Genomic DNA, 14,028 nt, shown 5'->3' with positions numbered 1-14,028 from the left:
AAATTATGATGCCTCCTGGGGAACAAGGAAAACATGAGCCTAGAGTAGACAGGTTAGATTTGGATTATAAAAATTGAGTAGTACAGGGGCTAGAGAGATGGCTCAACAGTTAAGAGCACTGGCTGCTCTTCCAGAAGTCCTGAGTTCAATTTCCAGCAAATACATGGTGCTGACAAGCACTGTAATGAGATTTGGTGCCCTCTCCTGCTGTGCAGACATACATTCAGACTAAACACCCATATACATAAAATACATAAATAAATAGATCTTAAAAATTGAGTATCACAAAGTACAGCCAGTCCCATATTTTATTAGCATTAGTTTTATTCTTGGAGTGTTTACAGAAAATTAGAATGCCTTAGGCAGACACTAGAAGGAAAAGTGGTCAAAGATTCTCCAGTATGTGTAAAGCACAAAACCTCCACTACCACCTGTCCCCTGCCTACATAGGAATTCCTCCCAGATCAGACAGAGTCCTGGTATATACTCTGCTCTGCAGAGAGCTGCCCACTTTCTAGAGCATGAGGGTGGGGGGACTGGTCAATACACAATGAATGGATAAACATCTACATTATACAGCTCTGCCCATGTCTGAAGACAGCCAAGGTCCATCTATACAGACAAGATAGCAAAGGAAGTTACCAATGTCCTATGACCATCAATACTTTCAACTTTAAGAGTATCCTAGCTCTTTCTGATCTATCCTTAACTATAGAGCCTCCCCACCTCCAGCTATATCACCAGGGTCATGGCAAATAGACACTGGCCAGCCCTAACTAGAATGGATGCTTAGGACACATGTGGCTTCTGTTGAGTAAGGACCAGGAATAACAGCACTCAGGACCTGGCAATGACCTTGCTGACCATGCCAGGAAGATGAGGGGGAGGGGCACTAGGACTGAACCTAAGTCACATGCTGAACTTCAAGGCTGCCAGTCACCACCACAGGCACAGTCACTGCCAGGAAGTAAAACTTTCAGTGCATCCCACACATATTGGTGTTATTGGGCACCCCGGGCCATGCCAGAAGGATGTGCAAGATGTGAAGGGAAAGAGTGTTCACCATGATGTTCAGGACTTCCAGGCTCCTAAGGCTGCTGGTGGAAGTCTTTCCAGAATCATGGCTCGGACTCCCCAGTCCTAACAACTAGCCAATTCTGAAAACCAGAAAGAAAGAAAGCATCCTGCATTTGAGCTGGTTTTTTGTTTGTTTGTTTGTTTGTTTGTTTAGCCTCAAATTCAGACATCTGCCTGCCTCGGCTTCCCAAACGCTGGGATGAAAGGCGTGTGCCACCACACTCATATTCTTGGTACAGAGCTGATCGGGAAGGAGTTTTCAGGTATTCCTGGCTCATTTGCTATTAATGCTTCCAAGAATTGTCCCAGTAGTCACTGACCATTCAGATTGCCTCTGAGGTCCCTCCACCTCTCCTGGGACCCCATTCTCCAGGTGAGGCTCCCTACTTTTTGGTGGGGTGTGGGTATCTACATGCCTGCTACATGACCAGCCATGCCCTTCAGCTTTGTGGAGCTGCCTAGCAAAAGTCTTATCTCATGTAGCCCAGGCAGTCTGGTCCTTCAAGACAAAGAACTGTTAGGTGTATGCTGGGAACTTAGGAGTGTCAGAGCATTCAGGTTTCTGAGGATAAAACAAGCCCTGCCCCCAACTCTAAATCCTACCCAGTGCTGCCTCTCTGCTTCTGGAATGTGGGCTCAGACCCTCAGTATGGAGCCTGCTTACCTTCCCTAAAAAACCCAATTCCACAGTTTGAAGGGAAGATTCTCTTCCCTTTAGGGCCCAGTCATGGCTGTCTATGGTCATGCTATATCTCTATTTTAGAATTGAGGGGTTGTGGTGGTTTGAAAAAAAAAAAAAGGCCCCAAAGGTGTGGCCTATGGAGTAGATAAGGCCTTGTTGTAGGAAGTGTATCACTGTGGAGGTGGGCTTTGAAGTCTCATATATGCTCAAGCTATGCCTAGTAAGACAGACCACTTCCTATTGCCTGCAAGATGTAGACCTCTCAGTTACTTCTCCAGCACCATGTCTGTCTGCCCACCACGTCCCATCATGATGATAATGGACTGAACCTCTGGAACTGTTAAGCTGCCACCTCAATTAAATGTTTTTCTTTATAAGAATTGTTGTGGTCATGATGTCTCTTCACAGCAATGAAAACCCTAACTAAGACAGGAGTGTATTTTGCCTTCAGGTCCCTGTCATGATACACATAGCAAGCTATCCTTCCAAATGAAGCTCTTCTTTGGACTTGAGGGCCTGCTTGCCCACTAACAAAGCTCTTTTGAGGGCTGATTTCATGTCAGCTCCTTCCCATGAACCTAAATTTAAGTTACAATAAATAGCATTGAACTCACTAGCCAAGGTTGACTTTGAACTCCTCTTCCTCCTGCCTTTACCTCTTGAGTCCTGGGATCACAGGTATATGCCACACCTGCTTAAAGTTCCATCTTTACTGTACAAGGTTTGTATCTCCTATCCCAAAGTGAGATTTCCCCTCTTTCTGGCTCTTCTATTGGCCTTGTCTGTCTGTTTGGATGGTGCAAGTTGGGGGGAGGCACAAAACTGGGCTTCTCAAATGCACAGCCAATCCCTGGGTTTCTTCCTGGGCTGTCCGGCCTGCCCCACTTTATCACATCATCTCCTGACACCTCAAGCAGCAGTTAGCCTTCACCCCAGTTCATGCTCTAATGTCTGGAGAGCTGGCTTCTTTCTTGGCTATTCACAAATACTGTGGGGTTTGGATAAATCCCAAACGAAGCCCTCCACTCCCATGGGGTGGTGGTGCTGAGAGGTGATAAGACCTCTAAGAGTTTGGGTCTAGGGAACTGGAGAGATGGCTCAGTGGTTAAGAGCACTGGCTAGGGGGCTGGAGAGATGGCTCAGAGGTTAAGAGCACTGACTGCTCTTCCAGAGGACCTGAGTTCAATTCCTAGCACCCGAATGGCAGCTCACAACTGTCCAGTTCCAGGGGATCTGATACCTTCACACCAATGCACATAAAATAAAGTTAAATAAATTATTAAAAAAAAAAAAGAGCACTGGCTATTCTTCCAGAGGACCTGGGTTCAAGTCCCAGCACCCACATGGTATCTTAAGACTGTATGTAACTAGTATCTTAAGACTGTATGTAACTAGTATCTTAAGACTGTATGTAACTAGTTCCAGAGGATCCAATACATGAATGTGGTGCACATACATACATGTAGGCAAAACACCAATACACATAAGAATAAATTAACAGGAAAAAATAATTTAGGCTAGAGAAAGGCTCTTGAATCAATGAGCATTCTGGCTTTGGAAGGGACTAAGTGGGGGATGTGGCTTATGAGGCTTTTGAAAATGCAAAATATTGTAAGAGCCTTCTCATATGCTCCTGTCACTGCCATCTGCCAGGTGATGCAGCAAGTCGGGTGCAAGGGCTTTCCAGATTCTGTACCTTTTGGACTTTCAACATCTAAAACTATGAGCTAAAAAAAATTTTGTTATAAAGTCAGCCTGCTTTGGCTATTCTGTTGTGGCAATGGTAATTACATACATAGAATTCTATCACTTAGGAGACAGACGGGAAGATCAGAAGTTCAAGGTCATCTTCAGCCACTCTGCAAGTTCAAGTTCTGGAGTACAGGAGACCACATCTCAAAAAAAAAAAAAAAAGAATCTTCTAGAAGCCTACCTGGATAATCGAATGTTGCAATGTAGTTGGTACTTCTGGAAGGAATAAGGATACACTGAATAAATGCGTAACTACTCAAATGGTTAAAACAAGGTACCCTAGGAGCCCGAATTCTCTTAGGAATCTCCAGCTGGGAGAAAAGGTAGAAACCTAGGGAAGCCAGATGGAAAGGTCACCAGAGACTCACATCCTGTAAAGTGACCTGCAGACTGCTGAGTGACACTTCTCACCTTCTCCTATCTGCACCCTCAGGTTAGGGACCCTGCCAAAGGATGTGAGATCTGAGAGGCTGCTCCCTCACCCCCTGAGTGGAGGGGTCAGTCAGGCTTTACAGGTTATCTACCACCTTCCCTAAACTGCTAAGCCATTGGCACATAGCAGCCCTGAGGTAGGGTGAACACCATGATTAGTTTCCTAAATTATTCTGATTTAGCATCAATCTGCTAAATTCAGAGCTCCTTCTCTAAAGACTATAAATGCAAGGGTATGATCACCTGAAACCCATCTTGGAGCATCTGACTGGACAGCCCCGGGGTGAGGGGCAGGTATGTTACACAATCTTTTTGTAGTTCTTCCCAATATGGCCACACTGAATAAATCCTTTTCTACTTGCCACTATTAAATTGGGTACTCAATGTTTTAAAGATTTATTTTATGTGTGTTTTGTTCACATGTGTGTCTGTGTATCTGTGTGCCTTGTATGTGCCTAGGGACAGTTGTGAGCTCTTATGTAGGTGTTGGGAACTGAACCTGGATCCTCTGCAAGAGCAGCCAGTGCTTTTAACAGGTGATCGGTCTCTCTAGTCCCTTAATTTGGGTCTTTTACTTGGTTTACCGGGGACTGATAGAACTGTGTTGGGAAACAAGCAGTGATAAAGTCCAGTAATAGTACTATCTCTGTTAGCCATGCCAGATAGCATTCCAGTACCAAAGCCTGTGAGGTATCACAATGAGGTGCTCAGCCTTCAATACTGTTGTGCATGTGGTGCTGAGGACGGAACCCACAGCCCCAATCATGGCTATCTTGTTTACAAGTGCTCTAAAACATTACACCTGAAGCCCTCATAGCTAAAGCCAGCTTGTATCCTTCCAATGGTGCTGTCTCTGTCCTGAAGCAGTGCACAATGGCAAAAGCAACAAGTCCCAGCTCCTGAAGCAGCAGCAGGGAGGCAGTAGCCAGGAGGACAAGTATCACTCTGTCTTGTAAATAGTGACTAGAAATAAGCAAGATCTGTTCATGGGGTCAGAAGTCAGACAGGACCATCTGGTCTCAAGGATAGGCAGAGGACAGGAAACAGAGGCCTGGGTGCCAGCAATGGTTTCTGCATCTGACTGTGAATGGCTGGGCTCCCTGGTAGAATCCATCAAGTGAGGTGCTGAAAACCTGCAGTTAGCATGTTTCAGGGAAGAAAGCCTATACAATCTGCTCGTCACATGCTGATGCAGGTGGAGAAGAGACAGAAGGTAAGACTACATGTGTCATGATCCAGAACACAGGGGCACAGGGCAGAGCACAGGTGGACTGCCTGACAAGAGCATCACTCACCTGGGCAGTGTGCAACGCACGCCTGAGGCATAGAGGAACAGGCAAGCAGGGCATGTGGGCAGAAACATGGAGAGGCAGGGACACACACAGAACAGGAGACATTTTTGTTTCTGACTTCCCAGATGGAGGTCTAACAATTTGAGACAGTCAACCATGGTTATATGGATCAAGGCTTTGGACGGAGGCCATATGACTTGGGCAGTCATCTAACACATTTAAATACAAGGAGTGAAAATGCACTTTTAAGGCTGCCTAGTCTGTCTGGGGAGGATGGTCAGTGGACAGGTCCCCTAGGCTTCCAGCCCACCTCAAGCAGCCAAATTGCTGCTGTTTGTGGTAGTCCCTGGGGGTGAAGCCGTTCTTTTGGCAGGAGACAAACAGAGACAGACAGAAACTCCTGGTGTGTTGGGCTGTGATCTGGGCTCCAGGGAGCTGCCAACAGAGGAGGTAAACACACATGGAACACTGTGTCACCGTTCCTGAGACCTTGGCTAAGAAACCCTGACGTCTGGAAATTCTCCTGGCAACCAATCAGCAACAGCGCTCTCCTCCCCTCCCATCTTGGCAGCCAGAGCTCCTTAAGCCAGTGCTGTTCATTCCAGCTATTACACAGCAGCTCACCATGACAAATTCTCTCCTGTGATACCTTCTTCTCAGATCTCCCCTATGTTCTGAAGACATTAATTCAGCCTCACACCAGGGTGTCATTGTCTCTTCACAGTTCAAAGGAACAGCACAAACCAAACATGACAGGAAGCTGTGGACACAGGGTAGTCTTGCATTTCAGCCTCCCCTTGGTAGGAGGCCAGCCTGCTCCCCATCCTCCAGCCCCACAATAGGGACAGGCCTGGCCTTTAAGTGGCTCCTATTCACCTCATTATGTATTAAAAAACAAATAAATAGGGTATTTTGTTTGTTTTTTTGAAGCAGGAGCTCTGGCGGGTCTAGAACTCTCTATATAGACCAGGCTGACCTCAAAGTCTTAGAGATCTCTCCAACTGCTTCTCAGATACTGAGATTAAAGGTGTGGGCCACCACACCCAGACAAAATATGGCATTCTTGCCTTGGTTTTTGTTTTTGTTTTCTCTGTGTAGCCCTGCCTGTTCTAGAACTTGCTTTGTAGACCAGGCTCTGAACTCAAAGAGATCCATCTGCCTCTGTCTCCTTTGTGCTGGGATTAAAGGCATGTGCCACCACTGCCTAGTTTATGGCATTCTTTTTTTTTAAGAAAAAAGACATTTATTTCATATATGTGACTGTTTTGCTTATATGTATGTCTATGTACCATGCCTGGAGCCTGCAAAGGTCCTGGAACTGCAGTTGTAATCTGCTATCTAGGTGCTGGAAAGAGAACCCAGAACCTCTGCAGGAACAAATCTGGCTCACAACTTCCCCAAAGAGAGGATAAAAGCAAGCACTTAAACAGAGTGCCAACACAACAAATGTCAGTAGTGTACCAAGGGAGCAGTTGCTGGGAGGTGGATGCTGGTCTTTTAAGTGTATATACATTATTTATGCAATCTCAAAAGGAAACTGGGTATGACATACACACGTGTAATCTAGCACTTGGGAGGCAGAGACAGGGTGATTACAAATCTACAGTCTAGGCAACACTGCAAGAGAGTCCATGAGATGGTTCAGCAGGTAAAAGCCCTTGCTGCACAGCCTGCTGACCTGAGTTCAATCTCTAGAATATGCAGTATAAAGAGAACCAATTCATAAAGGCTGTCCTCTGACTAGACCATCACAGTGTGCTAGGGTGCACGAGCCTGAGCGAGACACACACACACACACACACACACACACACACACTTCTCAGCACCCTGGAGGCTGAGAAATGAGACAGCCATGAGTTCAAGGCCAGCCTGGGCTACACAGCAAGTTCTAGGATAGTCAGTCAAGACTATATTGCTGCCTTAAAGAACAATGAATAGTTGAGAGAAAAAGAGGTGACCTTGTTGTCAAGGAGCCCTTTACCAACCTCTGTGGTCTGAACCAACAAATGCCAGACTCACAGTCACTGCTGTTGTAAGCTGATTGACACATCACCAAAAGATGGGCTCTGGCTCTCCTCCCCCGAATACAGTGTCAACAAGACGCTTGGTTGGGCTTCTGGGACTCCTCCAAGCCTTCCTGTCTTGCACTTTCTACTGGTGGTCACCTACATTCAGGGAAGGGCTGTGGTTACCACACATCACAAGCAGGTGATCAGACTGAGGATTGCAGTCCCAGTGAGGCAGGATGAAAATACAGGGAAATGAGATGACTCGAGAAGCAAGAGCAGCTGAAAAGCCAACACTCCAGCACAATTAACAGCAACTGCTATATGGGCTGCCAGTAGTTAACATTCTTTTCATCATATACAGATTTTCTTTTTCTTTTTTTTGAGACAGGTTCTCAGTGTCTAGCTCTGACTAAACTCACAGAGTTCTGCCTACCTCTGTATCCCAGGACTGAGCTGCCATGTCCAGCCTCATTTACAGGTATTTTATGTTAAAATAGCAATGACTCGGGCTTAAGGCATGAAAAAAATGTATATGACCTTGGCATGGCCTTATCTCTTTACCCAAACATTGTGAGTGAACTTCAAACAAAACTGCTAATAGAAAGATATCCTACCCAAGGGCTGAACCTTTTCAGGTGCTAAGAGAAATCATCTAAGAGACAAGACAGAACTTTAACCTCACTCAATGAATTGTTTCTTTTTTTTGTGTGGGGGGTAGTTTTTCCAGTTGGTTTCTCTGGCTGTCCTGGAACTCCCTTTGAGGACCAGGTGGGTCTTGCCTGCCTCTGCCTCCTGAGTGCTAGGATTAAAGGAGTTGCTGCCACACCTGCCAGGCTGAATGACTTGTTTTTGAGAAGCCCAACCTCTGCGGAATGTTTTTTTTTTTTTTTGGTTTGGTTTTTTTTAGCAACTCTTTTGCTCCTAATCTTCCTGCTTAAGTCTCTATTGAAATAACTTTAACACAATCTCTAACTCAGCTTCATAAACTGGCTAACTTAAGAGTTCTTTTCAGCATGAAAGCCTGGTGAAAATGGGTCCTTAAAACTAGAGGAAATCCTCAGGCTGCTGAAGGTGACAGCTGGAAGCTACGCCTCTTTGACCTGTGTCCCCCTAAACAACGACATAAAGGCACAAATTAAATGAAAATGTGGGATTTGTGGATCATGGTAGGGGAACCTGAAGAGATGAGAGCACCAGAGCGTTCCACATCCCTGTGGGAGCACTAGGAATCCGGAGGAGGAGCAATAGTCACCTTCTCCAGCAGATCACATGATGGGGGGCGGAGGCGGAGGAGCACAGCCTGGAAGCCAAGCACCCTGGGCTGCAGCAGCGTAGGAAACACTTGACCCTTAGCGAGAGCACTATGGACAGGGTTGTACCAATGAATGCTGCCTTAAAAAGACTTCTAGAGAATGCCTTTTACAGTGTCACCCAGCTGTCCTTTACAGCTGCTGTCACATCTACCTCGAAGACAGCTCTGAGCCCAGTAGTGGCAAAACAGCAGTCTGCAAGTTCAGCTAGAGAGAGTGCTGAGAGAGACACACTTCACTGAGGGAAGGGTGGGGGGCTGAGGATCAGTGACCTGTGGAAGGTCATAAGGTTCACTCTAAAGAGGTGCCCTAGCAGGCAGAAGCAGCACCGGAAAGAAACTGAGGGTAGACAGGTGGGGGTTTCAATATCGGGTCCTCCTGGCCCACTGTCTAAGACGAAAACAAGCAAAACCTGGGCTTCCAAAGAGCCTAGAGAGGGCCAGGCCTGGATGCACTCTACATGCAATGCCCTCCAGTAACCGGACATGGGTTTACCAAGCCAACCCAGCAAAGTCCATACCAGGCACAGGAATGACCCAGCACTTGCAGCCTACTCTGACATATTGTAAGGCCTTAGGCCTCACAGCAGGCTTCAGGGTGAGGGGCGACAGGACTAGGCTCCAGAGCGATCCTGACGCTGGAGGCTGTAGCCCTCCACCCTGCAACAACCATGCAGCTCCCTGTCCCGCCAATCTAGCCTCTTACACAGAGAGTCTGCTCCTGTCTGCTGTCGCCCGCCTCTCCGCACCCAGTTCTGACCGGAATAATCAGAAACGTCTTTCAGTAGCGTGTGGGCTGCTTTCAATTGTCAGAGATCTGGTCTGTCGGACTAGAGTCCCGAGTCAGGCCGTTTAGTTTCCATTTTACGCCGTGGGAAGGGGAAATTAAGTTAGGACGAGAAGGGGCGGGCCGCCTCGCCCTCGACCAACCTGGTCCAGACCGTGTTCCAGGAGCCCGGCGCCCAACCGTGGGTCAGCCCCGCCAGGAGCGCAGCCCGCCAGCCCCAGCCTCCGCCGCACACTCACCTCCTCCGCAGCCGCCGACTTCCGGGTGCCGCACCCGCGCACCACAGCCGACAGCCCAGGGCCCGCCCAACCCGCTGCCAGAACGCTCGCTATTGGGCGCAGCAGCGAAGGGCGGAGCGGCACACCTATAGCCGCGGCCTTGTTGGCTGTGTGTGCCGTCGCTCAGAACTCAGCGCTCCGCCCCCACAGCTGCGCCAAGACTGGAACTGCGCCAAAGCTGGAGTCGTGCCGGCGTCTGGTCCCTTCATGCTGCCACAGCAACGCCAGCCTGCGTGGTATGTCTGGGAGATTGAGATAGCCCCTGAACTCCGAAATACTCAGGCGCCAGAACCGCCGTCCTTAGGCTGTTGCTCTGGTCTTAACCTCTAGATCTGTCCTGGATAGCTCTCCCTTCCCTTTGTCGCCTCCAATTCAGTCCAGACTGTCTGTCTCTATGGCCTCTGACCCCTTATCTATTGCAGTTCCTGCATTAGAAAGCACCATAGAACTTGGACTTTTGCTCCACCTTGACCTCCATAGTCTTTGAACGGACATGGAGGTTGTCTTGCAGGTCTAGAGCCCAAGGATAAGGAGTTGACCGTGACTGGACTATGCTTGGGCAATGACTGGGGCCTTCAGAACAGGATCCGGGCATTCATTGGGGCTTCCTGTGCCGGTTAGCATCAGGTTTCAGGGGGCTGAGTATCATTAAGGCGGAGCATCCAAGTCCCTCCCCAAGGCGAATACTCAATAAAATGACAAGGATGACAACGACAATAAGGACAATGATAATGTACTATAAGCTCTCAACCCAGTGTCTTGATACCCAGTTCTCAATCATTCCACTTTATAGACCTAAATATAGTTGCTCAGAGCAGTTAAGCTATTCAGTTGAAGTAAAATAAAGGGCTAGCAAGATGGTCATGTGAGTATAGATGTTTGCTGTCAAACCTGGCCACCTGAGTTCCATCCCTGGGACCCACATAGTGGAAGGAAAGAACTGAGTCCTTTAAGTTGTCCTCTGGTTGCCACATATACATTGTGCTGCATTCACACTAAATAGAATAAAAACATTTAAAAATGGTAGGTGGCAGTTGCTGTATGGGAGATCCAGGTGCCATGCTCACAAACTGCAATGCTGATGTTTTGCAAAAACTCAGCGAGGCAAAGGCAAGGGTGTAACTAGACCCAGTCATGGGGGGGGGGGGCTGTTCTGCCCAGCTCTCTCACTGCCTCACCTGTATTCCTCCTGAGAGCCAAAGGAAACCATTTGCAAAGAACATAACAGGAGTCCGCACACATGACTCATGGCCAGCAGGTGGCAGACCGAGCTAGGGACTTCCATTCTCCTCCAGTTTAGCACAGTTCCTCAGTGCTCTCACTAGCAATCTCGCCCTGAGCAGCTAAACCACTTGGTCTACAGCATTAAAAGGTAATAGGGAGAGGTAGGTGGATCTCTGTGAGTTCGAGACCAGCCTGGTCTACAAGAGCTAATTCCAGGACAGCCTCCAAAGCCACAGAGAAACCTTGTCTCGAAAAAACCAAAAACAAAAACAAAAACAAAAACAACAAAAAAGAGGTAATAGGGGTGGACAAGTAGGATCTAGTCTTGGGAATAAATGGATATGGCCTGGGTTATGGGCCAATAGATACACAATAGTTTGTCTCCAAAGCACCAAGCCATGCATACTGGAGTGGGACTTGGGTGGGACAAGTTTTCCCATCACTAATAGAGATGCAAGAACAGGCAGCAGCTGGCCCTGTGACCAGATTTGCACCCTTGCCCCTATTTTTGTTAAACACTCTGAAATCCCCTCCCACTTGAGTCTGGCTCATTGCTGTCCACCTCCAATTATACATTCCTTACCACATTTTTTTTTCTTTTTGGACAGGGTTTCTCTGTGTAACAGCCTTAGCTGTCCTGGAACTCACTCTGGAGACCAGGCTGGCCTCGAACTCACAGAGATCCGCCTGCCTCTGCCTCCCGAGTGTTGGGATTAAAGGTGTGCGCCACCAATGCCCCGATGAGATTACTTTTTGTAACCACCTTTTCAGTCTGTAAGTGCTGACTACTTAGGAAGTTCTTTCTGACACACACCTTCTCCCTGTGGCTTTCCTCTGCACTGTCCCCACAGAGTTGGCCAGCAGCTGGCTAGACAGAATGAGAGGGAGGTGGAAACACTGAACTATTGGCACCTGTGGTCTTCTGCTCCATTTTTGACCCCTGCCTAGGAGGCAGACTGCAAGATAGCAGCCCAAGACCTACCAAGCCGTCTCTACTCACCCTGGTTTTCAATGTGCATCAGATAACCAGGCTCTAAAGCAGACAGGTGTCTGGAAGGTGGCATTCCCAGTTTGAGCTAATTTGGGAGGAATGTCTTCCTTTCACCCTCTTCCATCAGAGAAGAGACATGTTCAGCCTCTTTTGTACCATCAGCAAGTATGCAGCTATGAGGTTTTCAGAAGGGCTCCAGGATACCTAGGGGCCCATGCCTTTGGAGACATGCCAGAGGACAGAAGGGCTTATTAAATCCACTTCCAGTGGAGGAAAGAGAATACCCCACCACACAGCAACTTAGCCAAAATGGCATCTGTAATGTTGCTTTACACAATGAGAGCTGACTTCTGGGAAGCTTTCTGGGAGGACTCTGTTTTCTTGTCTTTCCAGAGCTGCAACAATATCTCAATGCCAGAATGCCAAATGGTGTTCATTTCAAATGCCAATACCAATGGAGTAGTAACAAACTGCCTTGACTTTGAAAAGTACCTGGTATCAGCTTTTATTGCTAGAGAACAGGTGGAACCAGAAGTGAGATCTTGCTCCAGGCATTTTTGTTTTGTTTTGTTTTTCGAGACAGGGTTTCTCTGTGGCTTTGGAGGCTGTCCTGGAACTAGCTCTTGTAGACCAGGCTGGTCTCGAACTCACAATCTGCTTGCCTTTGCCTCCCAAGTGTTGGGACTAAAGGCGTGTGCCACCACTGCCTGTCGCTCCAGGCATTTTACTTTCTTTGTTCTTGCCAAGAAACCATTATTGGGTGAGCATGCTGGGCTCAGCATAGGTGGGTGAAATATGACTTTCTGTGTATCCCCCCCCACACACACACACTGACCTCTATTAGCACTGTCTGTGGGGGTCTTGGAAACACACACAGCCCAGAAGTTACTCATTTCCCTGTGCACCCAGGGCATGAAAGGCTTATAGGCAAGCACAGGCCAGATTCATCTCTGCACTTCCATCTCCTGTTTACAGCATCCCTGGTGGTTCCCCTACACTGCCTTATGTCACTGCAGAGATAGGGTTGGTGTTCTCTACCTGGCAGGGAAATGTGTGTTAATCTTTTCGGGTAGTGGATGAAGCTCCTTGATGTTTCTCAAAGACTCAAAAAGCAGGGCAGAGGAAACGCCGACATCAGGGTGGAATGGGTAGAGATAAACACATAATTCCCCTTTCCCAGACTGAGAGTTCTGTCAATGCCCCAGAAAAGAGCATCCTCGTGCAGCGTGGGGAGTACCCAAGGGCTTGATAGAAGAAACAAACCCTAGTTTTATCAGAGTCTGGTTTTGCCCTCGAAATCAATGCAATCATTCCCCACCCCTTACCAGCCTTGCTAACCTTGTCTGTCCTCGCTAGGGCAACGAGAGAGCCCCATGGCCTGGAAGTCCGACGACTGGGTTCACGCCCTGGTCTCTTAAAACAAGCAAGAACCTCCCCGGACCTCAGCTTTCCATTTGTAAAATGGTGCAGCAGCCCAACTCTCCTTGTAGGAGAAATACCATTCTATGCCAATAAAAAGGGATCGACGCTCGGTGTCCGGCAAATAGCAGGCGCTAGAGGATACCTGCGAACTGGGGGTGGTGATGGAGACAGCGTTGCTGGAATCCGGGAGTGACCGCAGGCCCTACGAGCTGCGGCGGCTCAGGGCCTACCATCCGGGAAAGTCCTCGGAAGGCGGCCGGGAGGAGGCAGCTCCGCTGCAACCGCAGCATTCGGGGCAGGTGTCAGGGCCTCGGCCTGCTCCGCTAGGGGGCCGATCTTCCGCTAAGACTGACAATACCAGGAGCCCAACGGCAAACTGCAATCTCTGCTCATCCATCCAATCCGTGCGGGTTGCGGGGCGCGTCTCTCTACCAATGGGAAAATTCGCGGTTGGATGGGGCGGGGCGGAGGCCTCGTCGCCGGCCAGGTCCGCTCTGCGCACGGGCCGCGGGAGGGGTGGGAGGGTAGCCCGCTGGCCGCTCCGGGTAGGGGAGGGGGAGGGCCCCCCCCCGTACCCGCACGAGTTGTGGCCCCGGGGGCCGTGGTCGGTGCAGAGCGCTAGAGAGGCCGCTCCTCGCGCGCTGGGGACCCGAGGACACCAGTCTTGGGGGCGGAGGCCGCGCTGCGGAGCCGCCCACGCCGCGCGCCAGGTGAGCTTGGCCGGGTGGGCGGGGTCCGGTTGGGGCCTGGGGCCTGGGGCTTTACACTCGCAT

General features: G+C 48.8%; 2 protein-coding genes across 9 annotated transcripts in view; one reads left to right on the top strand and one right to left on the bottom strand.

Moving 5' to 3' along the window:
* The window catches only part of Tango2 (transport and golgi organization 2 homolog), a 44,125-nt gene extending 30,704 nt beyond the window's left edge, over positions 1 to 13,421 (bottom strand). For 3 of the 5 annotated variants that reach the window (XM_027413129.2, XM_027413132.2, XM_027413134.2), the window contains exon 1: positions 9,484 to 9,587. The gene's annotated coding sequence lies outside the window, so the exon portion shown is untranslated. Of the gene's footprint in view, positions 1 to 9,483; positions 9,687 to 13,397 lie in introns of those variants that run through there. The other 2 variants (XM_027413131.2, XM_027413130.2) reach the window with 2 other exon arrangements.
* A 320-nt stretch (positions 13,422 to 13,741) lies between these two features.
* Positions 13,742 to 14,028, top strand: part of Arvcf (ARVCF delta catenin family member) — a 58,556-nt gene continuing 58,269 nt past the window's right edge. For 3 of the 4 annotated variants that reach the window (XM_035444719.1, XM_035444718.1, XM_027413117.2), the window contains exon 1: positions 13,742 to 13,965. The gene's annotated coding sequence lies outside the window, so the exon portion shown is untranslated. The remainder of the gene's footprint in view (positions 13,966 to 14,028) is intronic. The other variant, XM_035444720.1, reaches the window with a different exon arrangement.

Source organism: Cricetulus griseus, chromosome 4 (genome assembly GCF_003668045.3).
Source record: "Cricetulus griseus strain 17A/GY chromosome 4, alternate assembly CriGri-PICRH-1.0, whole genome shotgun sequence".
NCBI classification, from domain to species: Eukaryota; Metazoa; Chordata; class Mammalia; order Rodentia; family Cricetidae; genus Cricetulus; species Cricetulus griseus.
Note: the sequence above shows the minus strand (reverse complement) of the source record. Positions and strands in the feature narration are given on the sequence as shown.